General features: G+C 33.9%; 1 long non-coding RNA gene across 1 annotated transcript; it reads left to right on the forward strand.

The window, feature by feature from the left end:
- Positions 1 to 3,307: 3,307 nt before the first annotated feature.
- Positions 3,308 to 6,470, forward strand: LOC113068498 (uncharacterized). Its single transcript, XR_003279549.1, has 3 exons — positions 3,308 to 3,488; positions 3,555 to 3,582; positions 5,775 to 6,470. It is a non-coding gene; the product is annotated as an uncharacterized LOC113068498 (long non-coding RNA).
- The last annotated feature ends 8,413 nt before the right edge of the window (positions 6,471 to 14,883 follow it).

Genomic DNA, 14,883 nt, shown 5'->3' on the forward strand with positions numbered 1-14,883 from the left:
AAGTGGCGACTTCGACTTGATTCTTATTTCAGTTGCTCAAAACGTTCTTCATTGCGTGGTTTTATTGCTGATGGACTCCTGCGTCATCCAGAAGATCTTATTTTCTTCATCATTCATTCGTGCGTAATCACACACGCCGTCTGTGGCAGGAGGAAAATGATTAGAATGCAAATGGATTTGGATGGTTTAAGCATTTTTCTGAAAGAGATGCTGATTAACTGAGTCAAATCACATATTCATATGGTTATGAGTGTGACTGGGCCAGAGCTGCACAAACACTGAAGATGATGCATTATTGGTTATTATATTCAGTACAATGCCATTCAGATTACAAGAAGAGCATTTAAACACAAACACATTAAAATAAATGTTGTAAGATATTACTCCTCCAGAGTTTCTGAGATCTCATAAATCGCTCAAATAAATAGCTAATAAATGTAAAAAAAAATTAGTGTTTTTTTTTTAAAACACTCCAATCTTTGTTTTATGCACAGTGTAATCTTGCTTTATGATGACTAATGTAGATGTTAATTAATTATTATACTATTAATAATAATAATGATGATGATTATTATTATTATTATTTACTATCCATATTTTTTAATAATATTAATAATAATAATCATTATTTATTGATGATTATTTTTATTATTTACAAGTATGATCATTATAATTATAATGTATTATTTTGTATTATTTAAAGTTAATTATAATATAATAATTAATTATAATTAATTATCATATAATTATAATAATAAAATTACAGTCATTATTATTATTATTATTATGTTCATTATAAATATTATTATTTACTATTATTATCTTACATTTTTGTTAATAATAGTAAAAATAAAAATAATAATGATTACAATAAACAATTATTATTGTTATTATTATTTACAATTATGATGATGATAATAATAATCATTTAGCAAATTGTAATTACAATTATGATGCTGAATAAATATTGTTATTGTTTACAATTTTGATGATAATAGATTTTATCATCATCATGACATTAATTATTATTATTATATTATTATTATTATTATTATTATTATTATTTAAACTGTGATTACAAGAAAATAAAAATTAAACCTGCTTTTATAAATCACAATTGTACTGTTAAAAATCATAAATCTAATAATTTTACACCGTATTTGCAACAATACTTATAATTTATCTCTTAAATTGTTCAATGTTTAAGAGCTGCTCGTGTGTAAATGAACACAGTGCCACAGTTCACTTTGAAAGTGCATTGGACTAGATAGTTATTTAATCATATCTCAGCTTATATCATGATGTAATTTAATTTGACATTTCATATAATTATTATAATTATTAGCTTTTCATCAACTCTGAGTTTGATCACTGAGTGTTACATGTGTGGTGTTTAACGCCGTAATGGAATTATTAAGCGTTTTCTGTATATCTTCTCTCCATGTCTCACAACAGCGAGGCGCTCTGTTCTTCAGCTTTACTGCGGGTCTCTTGGGCGCCTTTAGCTTGATTAAAATCTATCACCTCATTCCCTGGTTCAGCGAGCTCATTTACGCTTTCTTCATGGAAGTTTGGCGGGACATCGCTCCCTAAACGCACACTTTTCTCTCGCTGTCAAATTATGAGCCAGAAGCCATATCCCTTCACCGTGATGCAGTGCCGTACCTATTTTCACCTGTATGACATTAGAATATTCCTAGAGAAGCCCGAGGCGTGAATTTCTGATGGGTTAAAGGACAGGAGGAGAGAAAATCAGTGTGTGTTTGGTGAGGAACACACACCGTCTTCTGGACTCGCTCTGATTTAGGTCAGCGACAGTAAGTGAACAGAGTAGTTGACCCAAAAATTAAAATGTCCTGAAAATACACAGATGCTCAGGGCATCACTTGCTCGCTGAAAGTGAATGGGTGCCGTCAGAATGAGAGCTGATAAAAACATCACAATAATCCACAGTCCATCAGTGAACATCTGGAGAAGACAAAACCTGAAACACATCCAGCATTAAGATGATTTTAACTCAAACACATAGAGTCTATAATCCAGAATAACATGAGGCTTCTCTCGTTCATCTTTATTCTTTCTTGGCCTTTGACTATTTCAACCGAACACTTTCTGTATTTAAAGCAGAGATCTGTATCACACCCACAAGAGCCTGACCTTTATTTAAACAGAACGAGTTTTGTTCTTTTTTCTTTCTTTCTTGCCTAAGACTTTAAAGTCTACATGAAGTGATGTTCAGAAAGTGTTATTCACATTAAAATCTATAAGAATGAGATGTCTCGGATGAAGGAAAGTGTCTCTATGAGAACTGGATGAAGAATAAGAGCAGCTGATGAAAGACTATTGAGACAAACGTTTATTTCTTTAGAAAAAAAATTAAAGGAGTTGTGTACAACCTGAAACAATAAAAATTCACTCTTGCACCAATTCAAAGACTTCAGTATTTTCCTCGATATTATGCATGAAACATACACTGAAAATAACTGGTGCAGAAATAATTGTAAATTTTTATTTTAACATAGAAACTGCTTGTGCATTTCGAGAAACCTCTTGAATTAAATATTTTGATGTAGAAAAACCTTTCAAATTAATTAAAAAATAATTGTACATTTTTCTTAATTTTTTTTAATTTTCTTTAAATGTATTTGAACTATTACTGTTTTTATACTTTTAACTATTAATTAAATGTGAACTTTGAATGTAGGATAATTGAGTATTTTATTGTAAAATGTGCTAATGTGTAAAATAATCATTGTTTTATTTACAAAGTGGAGAAAATAAAGTGTATGGTTTTTTTAATTAAAAACAAAAAGAAAAAAAACTTGTAAAACTTTTTTCAAATTAAACATGAAATCTTCTATCAGAAATTCCAAGTTAATTTTTCAAACTGTTGCAAAGAAAAAAGAAACGCTGAATTAAATTAGATTTTTGATTAAGAAAACCTGAGTATTTTCTTGTAAAATGTATTTAAATAATTGTTTCATTTTATTTTTATTCCTATTATATATAACTTTTTTAATTAAACTTAAATTTAAAATGTAACTTTTTTAATTAAACATAAATTTTTCAATCTGATGTTGCTTCTGTCATTATCCGGTCACTGAACTTCCATTAATTCACCACTAGAGGTCATCGACTCTCACACTATACAGTACACCCTGGACTACATTTCCCATGATCCATTGCACCAATCACATTCACCTGTTAACAATCACACACACACAACACAATCATCAGACACGCTTTATAAGCATTGGACCTCCTTTCACACCCTGCCGAGTATTGTTCTGCGAGTATCCTTCTCACAATGAAAAGTGTGATACAAAGCCATACTGTGTTTGTTTTCATAGTCTTGTTTCAGTTTCTAGTTTTCATAGTTTAGTCTTTGTCTTGCTTTGCCCTCTTACTTGTGCTTTGACCCTTTCTCTGGATTCAGATGATGCATAAATCTCAATTTTGAAAGACTGACACTTGTGCTCCAGGGTCACGTATGTATCCTTTGTATTGTTGTTTTAGTAACAAACTACTGTAATGACCTTTTTTTTTCTCCACAGAAGGGCCACCATTTGAACTGACATGCTGGTGAGTAAATTCATTTTATTTTGGGTGGACTGTTGCTCTAAAGCTCAAACAAAGCCCTGGGACAGATGCAGGGCAAGAATAGACGTTACCCGTGTGAATCTTCAGGCTTTTGTTGTTCGCTCGAATCATGAGGAGTGCACAGAAAACAGATCCGTGCTCTGGAGAGCCAGTAATTGCGGAGGGTTGGGACTGTGAAAGTGCTGTGATTGTGTGTCAGTCCCATCTGAGCAGCTCCTGATGAGACTTGAACAAAAGACTGTGTTGAACACAGAAGTTCAGAGGCGTCGTTCGCTCTGATGATGACAAGAGAAGTTCATCCGCAGGAGCTCTTTTTAGCGTTACTCCATCAGCAGCTTTAAGACAAAAATACAGGTCTTCTCAACAGAAAGCTGTGTTTTATCCGTCTCGCTCAATGCACAATCCAGTAATTAGCAGGTCTTCTATTGTGTGACGAGATGCTAATGATGGGCTTGAGGAGTCCGACCCGATAATTAAAACCTGAACCCTTTAAAGCCCTCCGCAAACCGTTGTTTCACACACGTTTATGTTTGACTTCGGCTGTGTGAGAAGAATTTCTGCACATTATCACAGCTACTTAGATACATTTTGTATTTTAATAACTAAATAAATACATTTAATGAATTAATTTGTGTTTTTGCTTATTTGCTTGAATAAAATGCGAAAAACAGAAAACTGAACTCAATGCAAAGCTTCTCATTGCTCCTAAAATATTCATAATTTTCCATATATATATATATTAGTAATTCTTATTCTCATTACTGTAATTGTTTTCTAATACAGTAAAAAAAAAAAATCTTAAATTACCAGTTATTTATAATTATATATTTGTTTTTAGATACACATAATTTTATATATATATATATATATATATATATATATGCATGCTGTTCTTAATATACATAAGTTACCGGTCATTACTATTATATAGAAATGTTTTTTTTTTTTCTCTCTCTCTTGGCATTAATGAGAATTTCACTAATTATAATTGTAATTGTATTTTTTTCCCAGGTTTTGATTTGAAATGTGATCTGGTCTGTGTTTTTGTGAGATTCACCTGCAGCTTACTTCTTGAGTTTGCTTTTAATATGTGTGGAGATTTCTAGGGATTATTTGACTGGATTCGCATTTATATTTTTGGTTGCTTTCCCAGAAGAGAAAGTGAAACAAAAGAACACACACACACACACACACACACACACACACACACACACACACACACACGTCAGGTGAACTGTGGCACTGTTTAGTGTGTTTCGTGTCAACAGGTGCCGCTGCTTCAACAGCCGGATCAATACATCTCATTCCTGTCCAGTTACACGGAGAAGAAATATTGATAAGAGAAGTGTGTTTGACATCTGATAGGAAACGACCAACAGATGTACTGCAGATGAGCAAACTCTCTCTAAACAAAAACAAAAAAAAAAAACATCTTGCAGACATCAAATAGAAGCCTCCATGATGTTTGTGTAGCAATAGCAAAAAAAAAAAAAAAAACATAGTTTAGGTCAAAAACTATAGATTTTCTTTTATGCCAAAAATCATCAGGATATTAAGTAAAGATCATGTTCCATGTGAATTTCCTACCGTAAATGTCAAAACGTATTTTTTTTGATTAGTAATATGCATTGCTAAGAACTTATTTTTTTGAACAACTTTAAAGATGATTTTCTCAATATTCAGATTTTTTAGCTCCCTCAGATTCCAGATTTTCAAATATTGGCCTCCGAACAAACCACACATCAATGGAGAAATGATTTATTCAGCTTCAGATGATGCATGCATCTCACTAAATTATAACGTGAATTATATATATAAATATATATATATTAGCATAAATATATATTAGCATAAATATCTTTTTAAAACATTTATTGTAAACAATAAAATACGCCCTTGTGACGTCCATAAAGGTATGACTCATGAATAAAATACATACTTTTTTTAAATGACGCAATCAATCAATAATGAATATTTTAGTAATAATTTAAACATTTTAAGAGCTTTACTTTAAGGGTTTGGTGAATTTAGTAATTAGTATTAGCTTCACGTGTGTTTTAATTTGTGTGTGTGTGTGTAGTCATACAGATGAGTGTGTCTCCTCACTGTGACGTCTCTCTCTCTCTCTCTCTCTCTCTCTCTCTCTCTCTCTCTCTCTCTCTCTCTCTTCACAGATTGCGCAACGTGACGGATGAACGCGTCGGACTCGGTTCGCTTGAGTCTTGTTCCGCCTGAACGCGACCGAAGAGTTCGGATGTCGCTCGCGCGCTCGGAGCGATGACGGACAGCCAGGTGCACGCGCATTGCTCATTCCCGACGCCGCTGGTCCTGATGCTGCGGGCGCACGAGCATCAGCAGCTTCACTGAGACGCTCAGAACCTCGGATCGGATGGACTCGAGCCTCGAACGAAGCGATGACATCTGCGGACAGACCGTCACCGACGTCTCCGAACCTCGGCCGAGCTCGTGAATGAACCCTCACCCCGTGGGCTTCGCGTCATCACCACGAAACCTTGCGAGGACGCGGATCTGCTGCTTTGACTTCGATTCCGAGTGGTTCATGAGATCTGCAGAATTTCTTCCACGGTCTGGAGAGACTCCGGCGCTTTAATCTGGATATGTTGAAAGGCACGTAAGGATGGATGGGATTATTAGCGTTTTGGGGGTCCTGACGCTCGTTTTGGAGGGCATCTCATGCCAGGGAGTGTATGGTAAGTGCCAGCAGCTCAGACTGATGCATTTATATGCCAGTCAACATTCCGTGTGTGCGTCTGAACAGGTGCCATTTCACAAACCGTCCAGCATCAGATCCACAGGTTTTAGAGGAGAAAACGATACAGTATGAAGATCAGAACCATCAGGGATTCATTGGAAATAACAGTTGAACATTTCAGAATTAGAGTTCAGAATCATTTTAATAGCAAAAGTTTTTTTTTGTTTTTTTTTCTAGGTGTAAGATTTGGCCGTCGTGTGCATGCCTCTGCACGACATATATAGTTCAGCATTTCCAATCCACAAGGAAATATAATGCAAATAGCCATGACATCTATTGCAAATGTGCATATTGCATGCTAAATAGTTCGTCCTTTGGGGTTTTCCTTTCATTCAGTGGAAGTCATTGCATTGCATTAAAGAAACACTGTAGAAATGCTTCAATATTCCCAATCAACAAGGATAAATAATAAGGAAAAATAATGCGATTAGCCATGACATCCATAGCAAATGTGCATATTGCATGCGAAACAAGGTTTTCCTCATTTAATGGCATTGCATTTAAGAAACACTGTAGAAATGCAATAAAATTGATTGCATTGCATTTGGGAAACACTGTAGAAATGCTTAAATATTCCCAAGCAGATTAATGCAAATAGCCATGACAATTATTGCAAATGTGCATATTGCATGCTAAAGAATTAATCCTTTGGGCTTTCCTTACATGCAGTGGAAGACATTGCATTGCATTAAAGAAACACTGTAGAAATGCTTCGATATTCCCAACCAACAAAGAAAAATAATACAAATAGCATGAATATTTTATATTGCATACTAAACAGTTCATCCATTGGGTTTTTCTCATATTTAATGGAAGTTGCATGGAGAGAAATGAATGCTTTTTGATTTGCATTGAAGAAACGTTGTTAGAAAAGCTGTACGGACACTGTTTAATGAGTCAGTGTGGTTGCAAATGTCATAGCAAGTGTCTGAAATCTGAACAATGTTGAACTTTTGCCTCTCCTTATCCTCCATTCTCATCGTATACTAAGCAACTAGTGGTGTTCTAGTAGTGTGGTGTGGGTTAACCAGAGCTTTGAGTGACCATGAGTCACAAATGTGCAAATGTCAGGAGGGAAAACATCGAAGCATTGTTTACCGTGGGCCGCTGTTGTTCAGAGCCGATCTGACCAGCGGGTCACGCGTGGAGATGGTGGGCGTAATATCAACTAGATGGCTTTGGTTTCCGGAGTCGGTTCACATCAAGAGGGGCACGCATGTGTCTCTGAGGGGCTAATAGGATAATAGAGTTTGGGCAGAGCCGGGTTTCGCTGATCCATGAGAATGCACTTTAAAATCAATGACTTCAGCGCCCATGGAGGAATGGAAATGACGGTGTGAGACGCCGGTGAATGCCAACATGCTCTGAGACGCCCAGCAGTATCTGCTTCCTAATTAGTGTTAATTATAGTTTCCCTTCTAGTGTTCACTGCTCCCTACACACTCAGCAGGGGACACTTAAAGGAAGAGTTCAGCCAACAATGAAAATGTGCTCAGGATGAGGATGAGTTTGTTTCTTCATCAGGTTTGTAGAAATGTAGCACTGCATTAGTGACCCCGGAGGGTACACACTTTGAAGGGATTAGGGCATAGGGATGAGCCCTAAATATTTGAACGCAGGGTGAGTCTCGTGCTGCTGGTCTGGGAGATGGCATAATATGTTTTTACCATACCTGTGTAGTACAGAGCGATGCACACTATGATTTGGAACCCATTGAGGTCCACTTCACAGTGCACAGTCTAGTGATTGGAACGAGGATCCGTCAGCCGTATCCCATCATGCATTAGTGCAGAGTGTTTGAACAGACAGTGTAATGTGTGTAACCTGATGATTAATCATTAGTGTTATGAATCCCAGTCTAAACATCATTAAGAAGATGTTTGGCTTTATGTGAAACGCTGCAGTATCTGATATTAAATACTACTGCATATAGTTAGTAACATTGGTCACACTTTATTTTAGGGTCCAATTCTCACTATTAACTAACCATTAACTATGACTTTTACCTCAATTAACGCCTTATTTGCTGCTTATTAATAGTTTATAAGGTAATTGTTAAGTTTAGGTTATTGGGTAGGATTATGGATGTCATGCTTTATATGTACTTTATAAGCACTAATAAACAGCCAATATGTTAATAATAGACATGTTAATAAGCAACTAGTTATTAGTGAGAATTGGCCCCTTTACTAAAGTGTTACCGTAACATTTTACACTTTACATGGTTCCATTTGTAAACATTTCTTAATTAATTCTTAAGTTACAAGAACAATCCTTAACACATTATTAAACTCTGTTATTGCATCTGTTTATATTATTTTGTAATGTTTATATATGTATGTGCTATAATATATTTACATAAACATATTTTCTACCAATGTTTTGGCCATTTTTGTATACTTTTGGAAAAAATATATTAATATAATTTACATTTTTAAAATGTTTTTCAATGAGCTTCAGTGTTTACAAAATGTATTTATTTAATATTTAAATAATTTTGCCACATGGGATAACATGAGCTAAAAAGGAACAGTTGTTTTTTTATTAAGTGATGTTTACAAACAAATAAATACAAATAAATGTAACGCTTGTTGTTAGTTAATGCATTCGCTCACATGAACTAATGAGACCTCATTGTGAAGGATTCTGAGCTAGTGTTGTTCTCCTGGGTAGATCTTTTCATTCTCAAGTGTTGAAGTGGTGATGAATGCTAGAGTACTAAATAAATGGATTCACTTGGCAATTTAATATTTCTTTCTCGTTCACTTCCCAACAAACACCTTTTTAATTGCTGATGAAGAGTGAAAGATTAGGTGTGGAATTGATGCTGAGTTTGTGCTGTTGATGATTCCTGTGCTGTCGCAGAGGATGATGGGAAATGTAGTTTATATTCTTATGGCTTTTTTAGAACCTTGAAAGTCATAATAATTCAAAAAAGCCTTTTAAGTGCACTTTAGAGAAACGCTTTCATGACTGTTTCTAAACAGACTTAAGTAGACTTTTAAAAAGTGTCAAATTAACATTTTTGCTATAAGGTTTTTCATTTTAAATCATCGTTTTAATAATATTTTCTCAGGCTTTAAGAAGTACACTTATTTTAAAGTGTTAACTAACATACTAAATGTAGTATTTGATATAATTAATAGAGTTTAAATGCACTAAATTGCAACATGTAATTACAAATATATTCTATATTATTACATGTTTATTTACATATTATATACAGATTATTTCTTGTGCACACACACTATTTTAGAAATGACATTTAAGCATATTTTAATCATCAGTGCATTAAACCATGTTTAAAAGTTATTAAGAAATCACGTACAGTATAAAAATGCACTTAAGTGGGTAAAAAAAAAAAAGAAAGACTCATATTTTGTAATCAATTGCATTTAACGTTTTAAAATATAATGCATTTTTTGCATGCAATTAAGTTTCTAAAAACATTACATTCAGCTGCACTTAAGTATATTCTTTTAAAGAATGTTAAAATGTACTAATTTTCAGAAGGGATCTTTGGTGTGCTTACAGGAATGAAATGATGACGGGTTGAAGGTTTTTTATCCCTGATGATGATTTCAGAGGAGAGGCGTGGGAACCGTGCGTCATTATGTAACATCGTTTCATGCTGCGCTTCTGTTCTTAAGCGTCAGGATGAATGAAAACAAGGCTCTGCACCAAACGCTAGTGAAGTCACAGCATCTTCACAGCGAGCTTCAGATGCCGACCGTCTAAACTATGCAAATGCATTCCACCAGTGCAACTAAAGCGCTCTTTGTTGCTTCTCTGCGCATCCTCCAGAGCTCTTTATCAATTCCCTTGGATCAGAAGCCTGTGTTTCCTACTGTAACGAGAGCCAGAGTGAAGCTGTGCTGCTGTCTGATGCAGATCTGCCGGCTGGAATCAGTGCAGCGCTGCTGTATGCAACCTCACACACTAGTGCATTATTACACTGAAATGTGAACAATGTACATTTTGAATTGGTAAAACATGCTTAAAAATATTTAGGCCTAAACATAATATGCATGTGTAATTTCCATGCATTTGCATTAGACACTTTAAATATAAACTAATGAACGTATTAGTACTAATAAACTGGATGTGTTTTCAATGCACGATAACCAGATTTATAGATTTATTATTAGTCAGTTCACATTGTTCCAATCTAATATATTTTAACTAATTAAATATTGCTTGGAATATTTTAATCATGTTTAAATTTTGGGGATAATATAGTAAAAAAAAAATTTTTTAAATGAAAGTTAATTAAAATAAAAAAAATAAAAAAGTATTTTATTTCATCACAATTTCCTAGGCAACAAGCCTTTTTTTCATTCAGATTAACTTGATGTAATAAAATAAAAAATGCAAATAAAAATAAAGACAAAAATAAAAATAAAAACGAATAAAAGTCCCATGAAAACTTTAACTAAAATAAACATGAAATGTAATTCAATATTATCAAAAACTATAAAAGTAATGTTGAATAATGCTGCTTCATACTTTTTAACTGAATAAATGTAATTGTTTTTACAACAAACCCATTTGCATAAATGCATTTTTTTTTTATGAAATCAAATATTAATAAATTAGGCCATGAAAATTTGAGTTGATAATTTTTTTTTGTAATATCTGGAGATATTTTCTGAACTGTATCAAGTATCTATCAAGTAACAGATGCATTTGTGCTACTATTCTGCAGGGTTTGATTGAACGTGTGACCCTTGACCTTTAGAGTGTTTCTCCTTGCTTTTAAAAGCTGATCAGTCTATTTCTCTTTGATTTCATAGCTGTGCAGAGTTTTATTGTGAGTTGTGTTGTATTACTGGTGTTTTATTTCACTCTCAGATCAGAGCTGAGGTCTGTTTCTGGTTCGCACAGAGCTGACAGCTGTTGTGTGAATCTTTCATGCACAGTTTTCTTTCTTCAGCTTCACTGGACTTTGTTGTTTTACTAACTAAAGAGCTGAACTACCTGCTGTATGTTAGTGTAGATCAATAGAAGTGCTGTAGAGTGCACTGGGAAAACACACACAGATGTCCCAACGTGATCATCACAGCGTAAAGAGATCTGAACATCAATGACTTAAAATACTTCTGCAACATGGCTATAATTACAGCCAGATCCTGTAGTTAATGCAGATACTGGAACCATAACCAGTTAAGATACACTAGGGGTCAGAAATTTGAAATTAAGATATTTAAATGTGTTTTGAAAGAAGTCTCTTCTGCTCACCAAATAATGTATTTAGTTTATCAGAACTACAGTAAAAACATGAAATATTATTGTAATTTCAAATACCAGTTTTCTGTGTGAATCTGTGTTAAAGTGTAATGTATTTCTGTGATGCTCCGCTGTATTTTCAGCATCATTCCTCCAGTCTTCAGTGTCACATGATCTTCAGAAATCAGAATAATATGATTTAAATGGGGAGTCATCTCATTTATCAACAGTAAAATATGGAGTGCCACAAGGATCCGTCCTAGGTCCGTATGTGCTTATGATAACTAACTAATAAAATAAGTAAGTATAATGAAAATATGAAGATTTAAATGGGGAGTCATCTCATTTATCAACAGTAAAATATGGAGTGCCACAAGGATCCGTCCTAGGTCCTTATGTGCTTATGATAACTAACTAATAAAATAATTAAGTATAATAAAAATATGATGATTTACTGCTCAAGAAATATTTCTGATTATTTTCAATGTTTAACTGAATCGTGCTGCTCAATATTTCTGTGGAAACTGGTTTATTTAATTTTTCAGGATTCACAGATGAACAGAAAGTTCAAAAGAACAGTGTTTATGTGTAAAGAACTTTTCATGCATTCTATAAGTTAAAAATCCGTTCACATTTGAAAACATATTACAATATAAAATATTAATTGGATTTTTCATCAAATCAATGCACCATTGGTGAGCAGAAGAGACTTCTTCCAGGCTGATTAAAACATCTAAACTGGCTTATTTTAAAATTAAAACTAGTGTTTGCTTAAAAAATAAAGCAATTTGTAAAGATTTTATTTGCTATAAACATTCTCATCAGCATTATATTGGAGAGCACACGTATCAGTGGACTGTTAATTCTGAGCATTGGCCTTCAGTAGAGAGTCAGACTCATTGACAGTCTCATGCTAATGTTTCTCATGCTAATGCTTCAGCGCGTAGCTTTAGCCCACACATCCAGTCCAAGTGCTGCTCCTGCGTGAAGTAATGTCCGTTGTCATGGTGACAGCATCCGCTGCACACCTCATGCATCTTCGCAGCAGAGAGTCGGTCGCTCAAACAGATGAAGTGAGTGTGACCTGAATCAGTTTCATCTCACAGGTGTCTGTTTATCTGAGGTTTAAGCTGCTCAGAGTAAATGCTTTAACCCTTTGCTCATCTGCTTTATGAGTCACACAGCAACAAGCCGCTGTTTTATGCCCCATGTGTTGCGTTCATCTGTCGGTATGTAGGGCAAACACAGGACCGGTGTTTGTGAGCCGTGGACTGACGCATCATGTGGTCAGTCGATTGCATCCGTATGATGTCTTTTTATAATTTTGCCTTAATATCTCATAACTTCAACTGTATGACATGGTAAGCCAATTTCGATACGTCATTCACCTTATGCCATTATTTCCATCTGTTAAAATTTCATCCTGGTGTCGTGTTTCTTGGACGCTGTGATGATAAACGGAGGGTTTTCCGTCCAGATGAAGCATCTTGTGTTGTGTATGTTGGAGGAGTAAGCTGCCGATGCTCGTGTTAAAATATGAGCGTGGTTTGGTTTTAGTCTGTCGCTGTCGTGTGGTTATGTGTGCGATGAAAGCGTCTGTCTGTCGTTCTGCGGCGAATCCAGTGTGATTCTCTCCAGAGACACACAGAGAGATGATCGATGTCGAAACACATCCTCCGTTTGCTCTTTTTTACATCAGCCACAACTTAAAGATGTTTTGATGCTGAAAGTTAGCGTGAGATTTGCATCCATGAAACGTCTCATTTAAGATTAAGACTAAAATAATATCATTGGAGTACATTTTAGAAGAAAATACTATTTCAGTTTTTCTACTTTAAAATGTCATGTTTAATTCAATGTTACTTTATCTATCTATCTTAATGTTTATTTAATTAGCCTTTTAAATTTTTTTACACTCTGTCCCCAATCTTAAAAGGCCGCTACTGCATAAAAATATTATTATTAAAATATTATTTGTAAAATATTTAGGTTTTAATATATATATTATGTTAGATGATCAAATTGATTGATTAATTAATGTATTATTTAATTATGTATCCATTTTATTCACTTATTTAAATATATTTTTATTATAGCTTGATATTTATTATATCACAAATAAGATATAAAAGAGCTCGCAAATATTAAATATTTTATGTATGCATGTGTAAACATAAAATATTTAATTATTTTAATTCTTTTGATAAGTATTAACATAATGTGGGTTTTGCAGTGTTTGCTGTTTGATAGAAACATATTTATGTATAGTAAAATGTATTTAGTATTTAATTTAATCTTATTTTTTATTGTTTATTTCTTTTTTCGGGCTATATGTATGTACAACAAACCAATTTATACGATGAAAAAAATATATGAATATTTGGAAAAATTTAGTTTGTATTGATTGTACAGTATCACCATATACTGTACTGTTTATTTATTTATTTATTTGTTTTAGACGTTCATTCATTTTATATATATATATATATAATTTTATCTGTTTTAATAAATTTATTTATTTATTTATTAAAGGGTTAGTTCACCCAAAAAATGAAACCCTGACAGACAAGCAACTGAACATTCATAATGCGGGTTTGTAGTTCGCTTTTTAATAGGAAAACTTTCATATTTAATATCTTTAATAATAATAATGTTTTATTTATATAGTGCATTTCAAGGACAATTTACAAAATAACTATTTAATACTTACATTTTGAATTTCTCAAAAATTTGAATCTTGAATATCTCAAAAATATAATAAAATTCATTGATTCATTGTATATTTATTGATTTTTCATCTTACAGATCCTATCACTAAAGCAAGCACTGCTAGAATAATTTTGGACCTCGTTAGTAGCTCTTAATCAGCTAATTCTGCATGCACAAGCTGCGAGCACAGTGCTTTCGATTTTAATCCTGCATGCACTTCTGCTCAGATATGACTGTTATTAATAATGAATGGCCGGCGTGGATCAGGAAAGGTTGCTGCATGCATGCGTGGGTGCAGAGGTGTGTGTTTCTGCTTTGATCAGAACGTGGAGTGATTGCTGTGAGCCTGAAATAGCTGTGAGCCCCTCAGGAGAGAATAAGAACACCTTTACCGTGAAGAAGTGAGTCTCACTTACACACATCATGAGTTAGTCAGGGTTTCTGTGCAGTTAACCTGCATCATCTGCTCATTTCACACAGTAGGACTCCACTTCCCAGCATGCACTACAGTCACTGCATTACTTTTATTATTGCTGCTACTGTTTTTTGCCAATTTACAATATCCAAAAAACATT

This window comes from Carassius auratus, linkage group LG45M (genome assembly GCF_003368295.1).
Source record: "Carassius auratus strain Wakin linkage group LG45M, ASM336829v1, whole genome shotgun sequence".
NCBI lineage: Eukaryota > Metazoa > Chordata > Actinopteri > Cypriniformes > Cyprinidae > Carassius > Carassius auratus.